Source organism: Gasterosteus aculeatus, chromosome 12 (assembly GCF_964276395.1).
Source record: "Gasterosteus aculeatus chromosome 12, fGasAcu3.hap1.1, whole genome shotgun sequence".
In the NCBI taxonomy this organism is placed as follows: Eukaryota; Metazoa; Chordata; class Actinopteri; order Perciformes; family Gasterosteidae; genus Gasterosteus; species Gasterosteus aculeatus.
Window position 1 is genome coordinate 19,536,211 of NC_135700.1, and position 16,727 is coordinate 19,552,937.

Sequence of the window (16,727 nt, forward strand, 5' to 3'; positions counted from 1 at the left end):
GGTACAGATTCCCCTTTAGATCCCAAAATGGGAAACACCCCATGGTTCAACAGAAATACACACATCGATGGGCCTTTTTCCCCGTGGGCATTGCATGTATGTCCTGCCATAAAAGGGGGACAATGTAGATAAAAATAACAATGCTTTATATATTTATATAACATTTACTCAACCACCTACTTTCACTACTTGTGCACATTAAAGTCCTGTAAATGATTTACTTTATTTGCCACGCTTTGTTATTCTTGACACTAGCTGTTTTTTTTCTGTGTATATCAAGAGATCAATAAAAAAAAACATCAAATTCCCTGTGGGTCCCCTGAGACTTGACAAATGAGTCCACTTCACACAACCCCTCCTCTTGTCATGTATCAAATGAGCCTCAAGATAAACCTAGTTTTCATACAAACCAGCATTACTGCTTTTGTCTTCAAGCAAACGGCGCTGCCTCTCTCGTCCGCTTCCCAGTCTCCTCTCGAGCTTCGTGTCAACCAAACAAGGAATTTCACTTCAAAAGATTTGACTAATGAAGCTGTTTTCCTTCATTTGAATAATCTGAACAAAGTAGCAGAAGTAATACTGAAGATTTATTTGGACCCGCTACTGTCAGCTTTGACAAACAAGAACCCAAAACAACAACAGCTTCAGTTTCCCACGACGCTCCCCTGAGTGGGACCTGCACTTTTTTTCTTGGGAGTGGAATGTGCCCCAGATCCCCATGTGGAGAATGAAAAAAGGCTTTTAACTTCCACTCAAAAATGCAAAAAATCTGCTAAGACTGTGTTTTCTCCCCTGGGACACATTTGCACATTTGTGGCAAATGAAAACCCATTTGCTGCGTGTTTGACTGTGCTCTGGAATGAAGCCCTAACGGTAATTTATTACCTCTTAATTAGCATTAGAAATTACTACAGTTCTTGTGGGATACGAAAGAGATTGCCAACATGTTCTTTGTTAACAGCGTAACCTTCACTTGGACACAAAGCGGAATATGTGATGTTGTACAGGGACTGCTAATTCAGAAGGGGGGGGGGGGAGGGATTCACCATTCTATCTGCTAATATTAAGACAAAAGAAACAAAGACCAGGGTCCTTCATTTTGCTGAGGTTGCTCAATGTTCAAACTCCTAAGACTGACGATTGGAGGGTAAAGAATAAGTGTCCGTTTAACATCACTCTTTTATTCAAAAGGGAAGAAAAAAACAACAACTTTAAAAGAGGTTTTATGTTAATGTCAAGCTTAATTGGCATTAGAAAAAATTGCTTTGGCATATGGAGGGGCTCCAAGATTAGCCAGAAGAGAAAGAGCAAGATAAAGCCTTCAAAAGGCCTATTTCAGAGGAATTATAGCGTCCTTTGAACATCATCCAAGTTTTAAATACATTAAAAGCCTGTTGGCATACATGTAAATTAAGCAGTACCAAAGCGTTCCAAAGAATTCACGGTGAATCAGACCAAGGGTGTGAGGATAAAATGCAGGGCAAACGTGTCCCAGAGGGAGACGGGGAGGAATCCTGGCATCTCCCACAAGCTCCTCTGCTCGCCCCTTTCTTCTCCGTGTCCATTCTGCTGTGGGCCAAGTGGCTTAACTTAGATGAAAAGAACCACGGCGAGGAGCTCCCTTGGCAGCGGAGCCCTCGCGCTGTCCAAAGTGCCAGTGATGGAGCATTGTGTACAGCACATACAAAAGACTGTTTAGCACCACTAAGCAGGGCACCGGGGATTTGTCTTATTCCTTTGGCCGCCTGGCAAAGCACTGGCACAGCTGGGTCGGGGAAGGCTCGGGTGCAGGAATGTCTGTTTTTCACTGTCCTGAACATCGCGTATGGTGAACAGATAGCAGAGAGCGTCCCGTGTGCGTTCTCCTCAGATTCCTTACCATCATGTGGGCGTGATGGATCAAAGTGACAGTGACATATGGAGCAATTCATGCCAGACCTCAGATTACAATATATCCTTGCAGCGACACACTTTTCCTTTCTGATTTGTATATAATAAAGCAGTGCAATGCAACTGGTTATTTCATTTAGATTCAAGACATACAGCAAAAGAGGAGGAGGATTTAGACAATGGATTACAATCTTGTGACGTAAACGTATGACAACATGAGAGCACATGAGCTCAAACAGGTAAAACTATATAAAGTCAGCCTTATTGGACTTGGAATGACCTTTTTGATTAAGTTAAATATTTACAGATTACGTGAACAGAAAAGAACAAATACAAACCGTTCCTAAAGATTGCTGGATAATGAGGTTCCCAAAGGCTCAATCCTGGGCCCTCTGGTATTTGTTATCTATATCAGTGTTAATGTTACAAATTGCACCCTAAATAGAAATATTTCTTCTTTCTGTGTTGCACAAATCACACCTGGTTATTTCTGACTGCTAACACTGATCACATATCATTTATACAGAATAATAGTAGGTGTCAATGTCTCCATATCTGCCTATGTTCTCATTATGTTTAGTTGTTGTTGTTGTTGGTATATTGAAACCAGTAGTCTCCAACAGAGATGTCATCATGATCCCACCGGCGTGCTAATTTCGACACGATAGCAGCAAATAGGCAAGTAGGTGTGAGTAAAGAAGGAAAACACAGGTGATGTAATGCTTCTACGGCTTGCAGTACATTTGCAAGTACAGTGACGTGCATGTGTATTTATAGTTTACGTTACATTCAACAATGTTTTTACGGATGTTTGTCATAAGCTTTTTTCTTCCCACAATGAATGAGACAATATTGCATTACAAGAAGTCTGGTTCAAATTGACATTATAATTTAGCGTATCGAAAGGTAAAAAGAGCCACCTTAGAAAGTATGATGTATAGTTGTGACATTATAAATATATTAATGAGAATAATTCATAGCAATGTTTGGTGGCCATACAGTGTTTATAACTCAAAATGTTTTGGCTATTACGGAGATACAACATTAAGAAGTTGAAGGTGTTACCAGAATGGATACTAACATAACCAAAGATCAGACGGAACCATGAAACAAATGTCAGATCTGACCTCGAACTAAAAACTGAATTCTGTTGTTCTTGGACAATGAGAGACTGAATATCTGTACTTGAGATCCAGCCATACTCGATCAACAAGTCATCACGTCGCCAGGAGGATTTACATCTCAAGACAAATAGTGACATCAAAGCTCGGAATCCTCAAGAGGCTGAAGCACTTCATTTAAAGTTAAGAAGATTTAGATCAAAAGGTTAGAGAGAGAGAAACACACACACACACACACACACTCAAAGGACGACCCTCTGGAGGAAAAAAAGAAATCACGTCCTTCACAGTGCTAAGCTGTACAAGTTCACTGCCACGGCAGGACACAGTCTGTTCCTTCACAGCCTCAGAGAGATGAAAGGGAAGATTGTCCGCTCGCTTTGATTCAGACTCGGCCAAACGAAGTCCAAAGAATTCCTGGCAAAGTTTGTTTTCTACAATCTCAAAGTTCTTCAGTAAACCCCCTCTCCCCACACCAGCCCGCCCATTCTCTCATCACTCTATTCAAAGCGAGGGAGCATTTGTACAGTATCGATTGTCAATTAGTTGTATTTAATTATTGACTTGTTTCCCAGACCTCCTCGAGTAGTCTGCAAACTGTAAACACTTGGTGGAGATTTGACAAAGAATGTGAAATGAAAAGCATGAAGCAGCCCGAGAGATCCTTCGTGTGATTTGTTTAGATGAAAAATATGGGATGCAGTTAGGGAGCTTCTTTGTGACTAAAATTCCTTAATAAATTGTATTAGTAGGGACCAAATCAGAATAAAGGTCAGCATTAATGAACGGAATGGTTTCAATTCAATTCATTTTATTACAAAAAATGAAAAAACCCTTCCATGAGGAAGAAAGGGAAGAAACCTTTGGGAGAACATCTCCATGTGTACAGAATTAACAATGTAAAAGATGTAAAATACAGTACAGAGGTCACCGAATTTAGATGAACATCCAGATTCTAATTGCAGGCACCAGGTATGAATGGGGTCAAAAAGTTTTAGATATTCATTGCAATTCCGTGGTGCATAGGGATGTTAAATGAAAGATCATTCATAGCACTAATACAACAATACTGAATGCATGTTTCCACTCCGGAGAGGAATTCTGAGGAGCCAACGTGTGTTTGAATGAACACATGTTGTGGAAAGTTTGGGTTCAATATGGTTTGATGATGGCTCTGGAGAGAATCACGCATTTCTGAAATTCCAGAGCTTTAGATCAGTCTGACAAGAGTAACTGTTTGAAATAAATCTCTCAAATAACTTTCCATGAGAAAAGCCGAAAACCAAAAGGATTGGATTTAAAGTTCTTCCTCTGATGTGCAGCTCAAAGTGACTCAATGCGAAAGACTTTCTGAATTAACTTCAGAGGAAAACAGCAAGTAAACAATAACAGGGAACAATATTTAATCACATGCGTTTGCTTGTATGCATGCCTGCACATCAGAGGAGCTGCTCCCTCTATAGTGGTGGATGATGCAAACTTCAAATGCAGATCACTTTAATTGACACGGTGCTTCATCTTCAAACTACTGTTGACAATCCCCAATTCGTGAGCGTAATAATTACATAAATAACACATATGAAAGGCGCATGTGAGTCGGCGGAGGGGCTGAAACCGCTTCATCAGAGAGAACACAGCTCGCTGTGATCAGAGTCTCTAACCGACTCGCACCGTTAGATGGAGACGGGTGAGATTACGCTAAAGTGGTTTCATGATATATCTGCAGCTCTACAATGCAAAATGATATATATATATTTATGTGTGGTAATTTACAGGCAAACAACGTTTTCCATGTCAGCTTTGCATATGATGATGTCATCAACTTTTCTGAGCCACTGAGGATATAAATAAACAAGTCAGGACCTACAAAAAACGAGATGAACCAGTAAGTTGAACCTGTGAGAGACAGCAGATTGTTCTGCAACTCGTGTCGAAAACGTGGGAGTGTTTTTGAAAAGGCACGCGTGAGTTGGGCGTGTCCTGTGGTATTTATATTAGCAGAAAACAGCCCTTTGCTCCAACTTTGGATCGACTCCTGGCAAACTCTCACTGCTCTTAAATCTCTCTAAGCACACAGACAGGAGCCGAAAAAAAAGGCAAGCACATCAACATGGTGGCTTTGACGGTGATGATTACCAGCCAATTCCCTGAATTATAGGGGTTTGCAACCAATGAGCTCCATCTTGTTAGAGACGGACATGTTAGAGTTGCGAAGCAGTAAACTAAAGTAGGGATTTATACTTAGACGAGGGGGCAGCGGAGGCTGAAAGAGACACGGGACTTGATGGATGGCATGAGGAGGCAACATGTGGAGTCACTTTTGTGGGAAAATAAAACAGAACAGTCATGAAAGATTAATCAATATTAGAACATGTGTCAAAGACGTGCTCTAAAACAATGCAGATTATAATGGTATTTAAAACCTCATGTGAGAATTGTTTTACTTCAAAATCAGTTTGATTTCAATGTTTTGCAGCAAGGATTGTTTGCATCCTGCCGCACTGCAACCATGCAGCCACAAACGCGATTGTTTTTTCGAGCACGTACGCTCTCATAAAACCCTGTAAAGTTAAACTAACACATGGCTAATAAGGAACCAGAGTTAACTGGGTTCCCCTTAACGTCTTTAAACTGATAAAGAAAACCTGGTGTGCCTTTTACATCCTCCAAAAAGCCTAATGGTATACTGTATGTAACTGCAGAGAGAGAAAACCTCCTGCATGGATGAGCCTACAAGTCGCCCCCCCAACAACACCCCTGCTCCATCGTCCAACATGTCTGGCGCCCTCTTGTCTTTGTTTTGACAGGAGAAGTCTACCCTGAGTCTGTGGTGTCTTGTCAGGGCGACTGCCCATGCGGGTCCGCAGTGTTTGACAGCGGTCTTTGCTTTTCTCCTTCTGCCCTGCCTTCCTGTTCTGCTCTGGTGATTCTGCTCTTGACAAATGTTCTGGTCACTTAGGCTAATGTTAATTTTCTTTTGTGCGTTAGGGTAAAAAGGAGAAGGAGCAAAATAAAAGAAGAAAAAGGGGTGAGGATTCACAACGTATAAACACAGAAGGAGACATTAGGAGAGTGAAATAAAGTATGGTCAAATGTGTCCTTTAAAGTTGAATTAATTTAAGAAAAATCTGGGATTTTCCTGAAACCAAAACTGCGTGTGTTGTGTGTTCTTCTGTATTGGGAATGGCTTCATCTTTCTCTGGGCTGGCGTGATGTATGTTGGAGTGCAATGAACATTGAAATGTTCATCCCCTCACTGAGCAACACCTTTTTTCATTGGTTTGATTACTCTCCACTGTATCATGCTCCCCTTATACTGTGCGCCTTTAAGGTATTGAAACTTAACTGAAAAGGTGAGTGCGAAAAGTGGTTGGTGGCAGGTTCCTTTTTCAGAACGGCAGGTTCCAGCGGTCGGTGGCAGGTTCCTTTTTCAGAATGGCAGGTTCCAGCGGTCGGTGGCAGGTTCCTTTTTCAGAATGGCAGGTTCCAGCGGTCGGTGGCAGGTTCCTTTTTCGGAACGGCAGGTTCCAGCGGTCAGTGGCAGGTTCCTTTTTCAGAACGGCAGGTTCCAGCGGTCAGTGGCAGGTTCCTTTTTCAGAATGGCAGGTTCCAGCGGTCGGTGGCAGGTTCCTTTTTCGGAACGGCAGGTTCCAGCGGTCAGTGGCAGGTTCCTTTTTCAGAATGGCAGGTTCCAGCGGTCGGTGGCAGGTTCCTTTTTCGGAACGGCAGGTTCCAGCGGTCAGTTGCAGGTTCCTTTTTCGGAACGGCAGCTTGCGGTGATTGTTCCTCTGGTGGTCGGCGGCAGGTTCCTTTTTCAGAACGGCAAGTTCCAGCGGGCGGCGGCAGGTTCCTTTTTCGGAACGGCAGCTTGCGGTGGAAGGTTCCTCCGGTGGTCGATGGTAGGATCCTTTTTCAGAACGGCACAATCCGATCTCAGTTGGGTATTAAGCGACATGCAAATTCTATGTAACGTTAAATGAGAGAAAAAAAAGGCCGACCATCTCTTTGACTTTAAACAGACCTCTATTGAAAGTAAGATCAATTAAATATGGAATTTCAGTCAAGCTGCTGTTCTGAAAAAGGAACCTGCACCGACCACTTTTCGCACTCGGCGCCACTGTTCTGACACATCATGATAGAAATAGAGACGACAAACAACATGGTAGTCATTACTGGTCAGAATGTCCAAGTCAAATGTACTTGATGTTGCAGGAAATCTTCAGGAATGCTTCACAAACAGGAGGTGGGCTCTGTTCTCACAGAACAAATGGCGATGGAAGGTGCTGAAAGTCAAAAGACGCCTGGAAAAGGATTACTGACATGTTTCATTTGTTGAGCGGTATTGAAAAAATACCCATGTGTGGTATGATTACTGGAGGGAGGGGCGGGTCAACAACTCTCTGACAGGGAGAAACACAGTTGCTGGGAAATGAGTGTCATTTTGAGAAAGGCAAACACAAATACCATCACGTATGTGTACTGTAATGTTTAACCAGCTCATGATATCAGGTTGGTTTTGCATCTATAGATTCCTTAAATGTGTGAGTTACTCTGTGATTTAAATGTTTGACAGTAAAATGTCATTGCTGTCTCAACGAGATATTAAAAACAGTGGGATTTATTGTCTGTAGTGATTTGTACATCTTAACTTTAAATCATTTAATGATTCAAACATCCCCATGAGCGTCTTCTTTTTTGACGACTACCTTAAACCAGGACATGCACCCTAAAAATATGCTTCTGTGGAATTAATTTCCATCTGACAAAGCAACCCACTCAAAGACGCCTTGGCTAAGAGGCATTTAACAAGACTTATAATATATAAGAACATACACATGTACATATAAGATGGTACTTAGATTCAAATATCTTCCCGCTTGTCCCAGTGGGAAGCTTTTTATGCACCCAAATGTGCTGCGATATCAAACGCATCTGTTGAGCAAAGTCTTGCCAAGCCCAAGCCAGGTGAAGAAGAGTAATTATACTTTGCATTCTTATCATTGTTTGAAGCTGGCAAAAGGACGAATAATACACTTCAGAAAGAAGGAAAAGTGTTTTAAGCTCTTCTGATTAAAAACCAATTGACAGCTGTGTTTATAATTAATCAAAACAATTTGTCTTTCCCTCTATAGTTGCTGGCACATAAACGTCTTTGGCAAAAGGTTGACATTGTAATGAGTGTGTGTTCTGCAGTCGCTGACAGTTTTGCAAATGTTCTTTCTTCATAGATGCTGCTTTGGTATTCCTAACAAAAGCCACATCGCAGCCTGTGGCTTTCCCAGCAAGTGCCGTACAACACGTTTAGCAGTGGACACAATTAATGGGCTTGCCTCTTTTGCATGCGGCTAAAGTGATTTAAGCCATGGCAGGTGCCTCGGAGCCCAAAGAGTCGCCGCACAAAGAGCGCCGCTGTCCGGGCTTTGTAGACAGGATATCCACAGATGTGGAGCCAGACCAGATGGCATGTACATCTGAGACAGAGGGAGAAGCGGGACACAGAGGGATAAAGACACACAGAGTTGAAGGGGGACAAGGACAAGGGCCAGACACAGGCCCGCATTAAGCGGTGCGAGCCTGGCCATATGCGCCTGACATTTAGCCGGCACCCAGCTCTCCATTGACTCTCTCTGCGTAGCTCCAAACATGCCTGCAGGCCACAGAGGACAATGGCTGCCTTCTCCTTTAACCAGCATCAAAAGGGGAGATGAAAACGGCCACGCGATAGAGCGCCTGTTAGAAGTGTAAAAACGCAAATGATGTATACGAATACACTGCTGTGGTGTTCCTCGTCACGAAGACCAGTCCTTTTAAACAAATCGGCCTTGTTCAGCCTCGCCCATCGTTTCTTATGTGGAATATAATTTGTCTGGAGAGAAAGCAAGATATGTGAAGAGAAGTAATGCTCACTCTCTTTGTTCCGTTTGTGTTTTTTCACATCTGCGTCGGTGTGGTTGCATAACAATGCAACAAAGGGAATATGACTTGAAAGTGTTAGGGCAATTCAAATAACTTTGTCTGCTTGTGAAACAAAGAGACAAGAGAAAGAACGAGAGAAAGACCGAGAGAGAGCAATGGGAATGAGTGTCACCCAATTAAAGGTTCAGCACAGCCTATGGGAGAGCAGGAGACAAACTATTAGCAGGCTGCAGTTACAAAGCCACGCTTATAGGGCACTAATCTTGAGTGATTAGATGCCCTGCTATGCCCAGCTATGCCTTGGAAAAAGCCGAAAGAGTCAACGTTATTTATGCTTTTAAGCAAAAAATATGTCAAAAAATTCAGTCACAAATATCCAAGGAAGAATTGTAAAACATGTTAAGTTCAGAAAATGTCTAAAATGGATGTCAAAAATATCAGGTAAAAAAAAATCAAAAAATGTTTTGTCATTAAATGTCAAGGGAAGAAAAGTAAAAGACAAATATATAATTGTTGCAAAAAAACAGGGAAAAACCAGAAAAATTCTAAGATAAAAAGTAAAAATAAAAAATATTATAAAAATATTTTTGGCAAAATAAGTCCAAAAGATCCAAAGTCCAAAAGATATTTGGTCAGAAAATGTAAAACAATATTCGGTTGAAGTCACGGGAAAAAAAGTAATATTTGGGCCGACATATTCAAAGAATATTTAGTCAAAAATGTTATGGAAAAGACTTTAAAAAGAATTTTGCACTTTGTGGAAAAAAAGTTTAAAATGAATTGGTCGGAAATTAAAAAGAATATTGTTCGGAAAATGCCATGAAGAAAAAAATCAAAAGATAATAGGTTAAAAAATGTCAAAAAGTATTTTGGAAAAAAAAGGATTGAAATGAATAGATCAATATTTCAAAAACTTCCATATATTCTTGCCAACGGTTATGTGGGAAGGTGGATACCACGCACATGTCCATGCACAGTATATACAGCACATGGAGTTAATGATTAGTGGCATATAGCAGAATAAAAACTCAAAAAACAATCATGCATTACATCTCATTTGTTTAATCTGTGCACAGTCAAATTTGTAAAAACATCCGTTTTCCGGATCCGGATAGTTTTTTGCTGTTTTTCCCCGCTTCCTGTACCAACAAAGCTTACAGATTGTTCTTGTATTGTGTGAATGGAGCATTGCTTTGTCACATGGCCTCTATGGCTGAACATGTTAAACGTTGGCACACATTGTATTTCTTGGTTTTACTCCGTGTGGCTGTAAATTAGTTTGATAAGTTTGATTTTAGTTCCACTCATACACACAAATCAAGTCGGGCAAAGTCGGGCAAGTCGGGCAAAGTGTTGGCTAAATAAAGAAACAAGGATGAACCCACAAAGATTGCAGCAAAGCGGAGATAGACATATAAGAGAGGCTGAGAGAAAAAAAACAAGGCCGACCATCTCTCTTTGACTTTAAACAGACTTCTATTGAAAGTAAGATCCATTAAATATGGAATTTCAGTCCAATTTGTCTTCAAAAGGGGTAAAAGAGCTCATTATGTGGGCTCTGCTCTTTCTTCACTATTAGAAAGAGACGTTAGTCATGCCTGCTTATCTCACAACCTTATGAGCGCAGGATTAAAAGATCAAAGGCTGACTTCGGTTTAATATTATAGGAAATGTAAGCTCCTTTTTTCTGATGCGCTTTGGACTGTGCCTTTTTATCCCCTCTCAATACTCAGATCAAAATGACGAAAACTCAATAATTTCTTTCGCTGTCCATTTTGAAATGTATGCCCGCACCTCTCATATCCAGGGTGAGTGGTGGGGTGGGGGGGGGTGTAAGCGGGTACTGATCTATTTCAAAGTGGACCCTTTAAGACCTTCAATTCAATTCCCCCGTAGCAGAGTTCTCTGAAGTACATTAGGCTGAGTACAGAGACGTTCACTCTGTCCGGACACATACTTCTGACTTAATGAAAATATTCTGTAGCCACTCAATTATACACTTGAAGGTTTAGGGGCTGGAGAGTGATGCAAACACAATGGCTCACAAAGGGCGATGCTGGGAACTCTCAGTTCTCAGTACCAGTGGAGCAGTCTAACGAGGATGTGCGTTTCTGGCACAAACTTCAGAGAGCGAAACCAGTCTGGTCGCCTCGTGCTCATTATTCCCCAAAGAGAATCTACGCTACACAAAATAAGAGAGGACACTGAATTGCAGCACTGCAATTAAGTCATTTATTTTGCTATCCTGAAAATGAGATGTGGCATCATAAGGGGCAAGGTAATAGAGGGCCACAGCATCCCTGCGCAAGATGGGTACAAGATGGCCGCCACTGACACTACATTTCCCAGAAGGCCTCAACAATCCCACAGCTGTAGGTGTTTAAGGCACCCAATTGAGGCCGGGCTGGGGACCAACACCTGGCTGGAAGGAAAAGCGAACAGCAGACTGGGAACCGGCCCTACATGGAGGAGCCCAGAACAAGGAAAAGCCTGGGAAGTCGACTGGAAGTTTTTTGGTTAAGGAACTTTTTTTGTCCTCGGGACCCTTTTATTGGTAATGGACATTCAACACCCCAAACGATATGAAATATGAAATTTCATTTATCAAACTAATTTGTTTTGATACAGTTTAATATGTTTTTTACTGACCCTATGCAACAATCTTCCCCATTGGGATTAAACAAGGCCAAAAATAACAAGCACACTACTCAACTACCATACAAGCATGAGATGTAATCCAAGTGAATAAGTCCATTGAAGGATTCTCTTCTGTCAGAAATAATAACTGCTGGTCTACAGAGACGCTGGAAGAAGACTACAATTCAAAATCATTTATTTATCCACTTCTAGCAGAATTAAAACACCTTTGTTTTTGCGCGCCAGCATCTACACGGTTCTTTGAATGTTTTTTTTAAGTGAACGCCCCTATTAACCCCGTGGGACTCCCTCATCGATGCTGTGGGTCTCAAGTGGGAGCAGCGTAATTGTTAGCCAAGAGGATGTCCGTCCTAAAGGAGCTGAAGAAGTTCAACCTGCAAAAGACAATGATGGTGAAAAGCTAGAGAGCGATCATTGAGTGCATCCTGTGCTCTTCAATCCCCATCCAATCCGCCGGGTATCATTCACACCTCATTGCATCTGCGGTTCAATAAATTCCAGTGCCTCCCCAGGACACATTCTTACAGTTACACACCCTTGCACAGGTTTTCTCACCGGCCACTTTATAGGTACACCTTGCTAGTAAAAGGTTGGACCCTCTTTTGCCTTCAGATCTGCCTGGTCTTTGTGGCATACCTTCAACATGAGATGATACAATTGACATGATAGCCTTGTCTGATCGTTCTTCGAGTGCCTGAAGTGAAAACTCTTTGAACTTTTCAGATAAGAGCTGGTGACGTCAATGTGGAAAATGGAAAAGAAGCTTGATTCAGTCTTGACTGTCTATCTTGAGCTTTATGTGTCAGAGAGACTCTATAAGACACCATGACATCAATGAGCAAGAAGCTTATTTTGGGGAGCAGGTAGGTCAAACCGACAACTGATCTGGTTGGTACTTATAGAGAACAACAAAGTCAAGCAATAGTGCAAATAGATCATTAAAAGCAAAAAAGCGATGCTACTCTGTCATACATTGGGGGTTAGACACGTTGTTTAAATATTGTTGTCATAGAAAAAAAAAAGTGAAAGCTCTTGGAGCGCTTTTTCGATGAAAGGCCGGGATGAAGGGCTACCAATTGCCCGGCGGGGATTTTTCTGCCAGAAAAAGACGCTATGTGGACAGAGGCCCTGAGGCAGTTAGGAAGTACAAAATTATTGACAAGTGAGGATTCCTACTTCTAAGACGTTTGTACATTTCACTGTAGCCAAAGCGGAAAAAGAAAAAATGCACAGAAACGCCCTTTTTTGGCCCGTTTTTATCCTGAAATTGAAGGATTTATTTTTAAAATGTATTTCCCAATAAATAAAACTAAAGTCTTTTATTTTAGCTCTGTGCGACTGAAACCCATATCGTAAGTCTTCATCATTTAAGCTGGATAACTGGAACGTTATTTGCCATTTAGCCCTAAATCGGATCCGTCACCACCTTCTGTCGTAGCTACTGACCTTTCGGTCCCGTTGATGTGGGAAAGAAGCATACTCTCTTCCTCTCTGGTCTCAGATAGATACACTTGGAGCCATTAAGATCCCTCCAGTCCCTTCCAGTGCCTCACATCTGGACTCCTCTGGGAGAGCAGACATACCAACAAAAGCCTGCGGACCAGAAGTGCAGAGAAGAATCAGGGGCTGTTGAGGTCTCAACATCACAAGCATTTGTTTACCCTCATCCACGTACACGTATCGGTGCTCTGTCTTGTGGAGTTTTCGTGGGTTGTCTCATCTTGATCCTAAACGGAAAATAGCTGGACAGCAGGCTGCTCATGCAGCAGGTTCAGTAAGTCTGTCTGCTCGGGGGGAGGGGGGGGGGGGGGGGCGTCCCGCAGGCCATGGTGTGAGTGAGCGGAGGAAGAGCAGAGGGACAGGCATGGCTGGAGATCATTAGAGCTTGTTAGTGTCCCCGCTGCCCAGGGCTTGGGGCCTCCGTTTTGGGGAACCTCCGTTTTTGGGGAACCTTTCCTCGGGCATGAACAGGGTAGCGTCGGTGGTGGGGGGGGAGGCCTCTTACTTCCAGTACAACATACCCCAGAGACGTCCCAGCAGATTCTGCAGGTCTGACTTTCATCTGCCTCGCTCCCAAAGGCCATTAGGCAGTTTAGCTGGGAAACGGCTGCTAAAATATACATCTCTCGTCAGTCTGCGCGCCGCCGCCAGTCGCTTCAATATTTAAATCATCAGCCCTGCACACGCGTTTGATGTCAGCTCTTAAGGAGCTCCGTCTCGAACGCTGACAGGCCCGTGGACGGAGCGGCTGTTTACCGTCGCCGACGGAAAGCGCTGCCTTCCGTTGTTTCGTCACACGTCGATAAAGATCCAACGAGACTGCTTTGTTTAAACGACTGCGCAAAGGGCTCGGAGCGATGCGCGCCTCAGCTAGTCTGTCTCACTCTTTCAGCGATTTCTGATGACACTTTTGCCAATACGGGAGTTCTGTCGGAATCAAAAGAGTCTGTGCCGCATATTTCACTTGACGCAAATCGGTTGGAACCTCTCGGATTATATCACAGTGCCAATATTCATTTTGGTCGGGGCAGGAGGTCCTGCGCACAGAGTATTTCAACTTTGCACATGTGTTGAAGGTAACTGTGAGAACTATGAAATAGGCATGGGAGGTAATGTCGGGTTTCATCTCGACATTTGGCACATGCAGGGCTTCTACGGAAAAATAAGGTTGAGTTTATTCAAAATGATCATTCCTTGCAATGTGTTGTTTTGTAAGAACAAAGGGGAACATCATATCCAACCTTTAATCTGACTTGAAGCCAATGTGTCGAGCTATTCTTCCTCTCATGGTTGCATGTCAACGTTCATCATGTCGCAATCACGCGAGCGGCGGATTCATGAGGCTGCGCTGCACGTGTTCACATTTGGATGCGCATGCAAATAGATGCTCATTTATTGAGTGGCCTCCAATCCCTTAGATTCTGACATTCAACATGCAACCCGTCGCGCCCTCCCCCCCCCACCCCCGCACTGATCTGCTGTTTTACACTATACGACCTTTGACCCATGGCAACGTGAACCTTTAAATCTGCCATTTTCCAATCTGCCAAGTTATCAGCAGGGGGTCGTACCCACCTCAGTTCTTCACGAGCTCCCTGCAGCTCGTATAGAAACGATGACATCTTTAAATCGCTACGGAGGAAATGTTTGCAGGCCTGCATCATCGCACAAACCGTTAACACACACCGCCATATGCCATTTGATGTCCGCTCTTATCCAACCAGCTGCCTATTACCATATCACATGTCATGTGGGGGATCATTTTAATCTCAACAGCTGTATATCAGCATGAGCACATAGATTTTTGATATAAGTGCTCCCAGTTGTTGTTAACCCCTGCAGCGTTCGTACCGCAGCTGCGGGATCTTTAGGAATGAAACCTTTTTGCTAGCATGTCATGCAAGGGGTTGCATGCATTGACATTGAAGCGCTCTGACAAATAAATAACTGTAATTGAAGCGAGGGATTATTCATCTTTGCTCCAGTGAGTACTTTTAGCCAAATCCCCTCTAGCGTCCCTAAACGCTAAAAAGAAAAAGAGACGGGAATTTGTCCCCAGACCGGTTTGCCGTACCCACCCTCCCCAGCAGGATCTCTCCCTCTCTGTTGCCCTCCCCTCGGAGCAAAAGGGGAAGATTAAAACAAACGGGGCTTTAATCAGTGGACCCCGCTCCTCTCAGCTCAGCTGCCGACAGAAGGAGTCCTCTCCGGGAAGGCTGCCTCAAATCAAAGCTTCCTGCTCGCCACTTGCTGCTTCGCCGATCCGTATCACAACAACAAAACCAGCAGAAACAATTATTTATTCCTTTTGATGTGGGTTTTGAAGTTACCCCACCTCTTCCACTATGCCCCCCCCCTCCACCCTCCACCCTCCCACATCCTCCTTCCTTCCACCCCTCCTCTTCCTCGAGCCCCTCCAGCTTTCTGTATCTTTTACTCCCAAGGAAACAAGGTCATGCCAGCTCCTCCGTAAAAGTAGGCTGCTTTAAAAGGAGTTCCAGAATCAGCGTCTCTCTCTTATTTTACACCAGCGAAAGTCTCGTCGCGTGAGTCAAAGCTGATCGGGTCGCTTCATTCCCCCACTGAGCTCGCTGGGTTGTGAATGTCACTTTCACGGTGTGATGTTCTGCACATTACTGAAAGTGGAACGGAACTTGTTTCGTGGCATAATGCGATTATTCACAGTTTCTTAGTTTCCCTGAAACAAACTGTAAAAGAGCCTAAAAGGAAATTCTGGATAACTTGTTCATTTTGCTACTGTTCATTGTTATGATATTTAACATTTTTGGGGTGATACTTTTGGTATTTTGAAATATGTATAGAAATCCCTTTTGGCTGTGCAACCTTGCAACGCCTGTTGTTTGACGTGTTGGGTGGGGGGGACCTCACAGGGGCTCACAGATCAGAAAAGTGCTGCTGCCACACCGCCGCTGATCCCAGTAAACCTCCTCTTCCAGTTGAAAACCATCTCTCGGTGGGAGGGAAGTATGTGAGAACGACTTTTGGACTCAAAACACCACAACATGTGCTAAAGCTGTTGGATCAGTCTGCAGCCTCATCAAACGGCATAGCGGGGAGAAAACTCCTCGAACAGATGGTAGTCATGTTTTTATCATATGCTGAAAGTTGTGATCCTCTGTATGTATTGAATGGTAGGGGTGTGGGGGGGGTTGCCGTCCAAAACTGTAAAAAAGAAACAAATATTGCCAAAACACTGTTCTCTTCAACAATCATCATGTACACTTAAACAAACCTCATCAGTCAAGTACTGTGGATCATTAACATCTATTTTGTATATATATATATATATATATATATATATATATATATATATATATATATATATATATAATGTATTATATTCAAATAATGAGGTTATACTTTCATGGAATTCATTTTCCTTTTAAGAGAAATCGCTGCACTATTATTGCTCCAAGTTGACAACAAAATGTGCACAGAAGCCACCAGTTTGCAGTCGGTTCGGTGATGACAAGCAAGCCGAACAGCTTGAGGCATTTTGGACTCCCTCCGGGGCAATTAGCTGCACTCAGGGTAGACAGGCTCCTGTTTCTTACTTATATTAATTATCACGGCGTTAACAGGAGAGCTGGAGTTACGGTTACAGCCTGACTGTTTGGACCG

At 42.9% G+C, this 16,727-nt stretch overlaps 1 long non-coding RNA gene across 1 annotated transcript; it reads right to left on the reverse strand.

Annotated features, from left to right (window-relative positions):
* Positions 1-5,981: 5,981 nt before the first annotated feature.
* LOC120831441 (uncharacterized) lies at positions 5,982-13,372 on the reverse strand. Its single transcript, XR_005714062.2, has 3 exons — positions 13,261-13,372; positions 13,032-13,178; positions 5,982-11,959 (listed from the first exon to the last, which is right to left on the reverse strand). It is a non-coding gene; the product is annotated as an uncharacterized LOC120831441 (long non-coding RNA).
* Between the last annotated feature and the right edge of the window lie 3,355 nt (positions 13,373-16,727).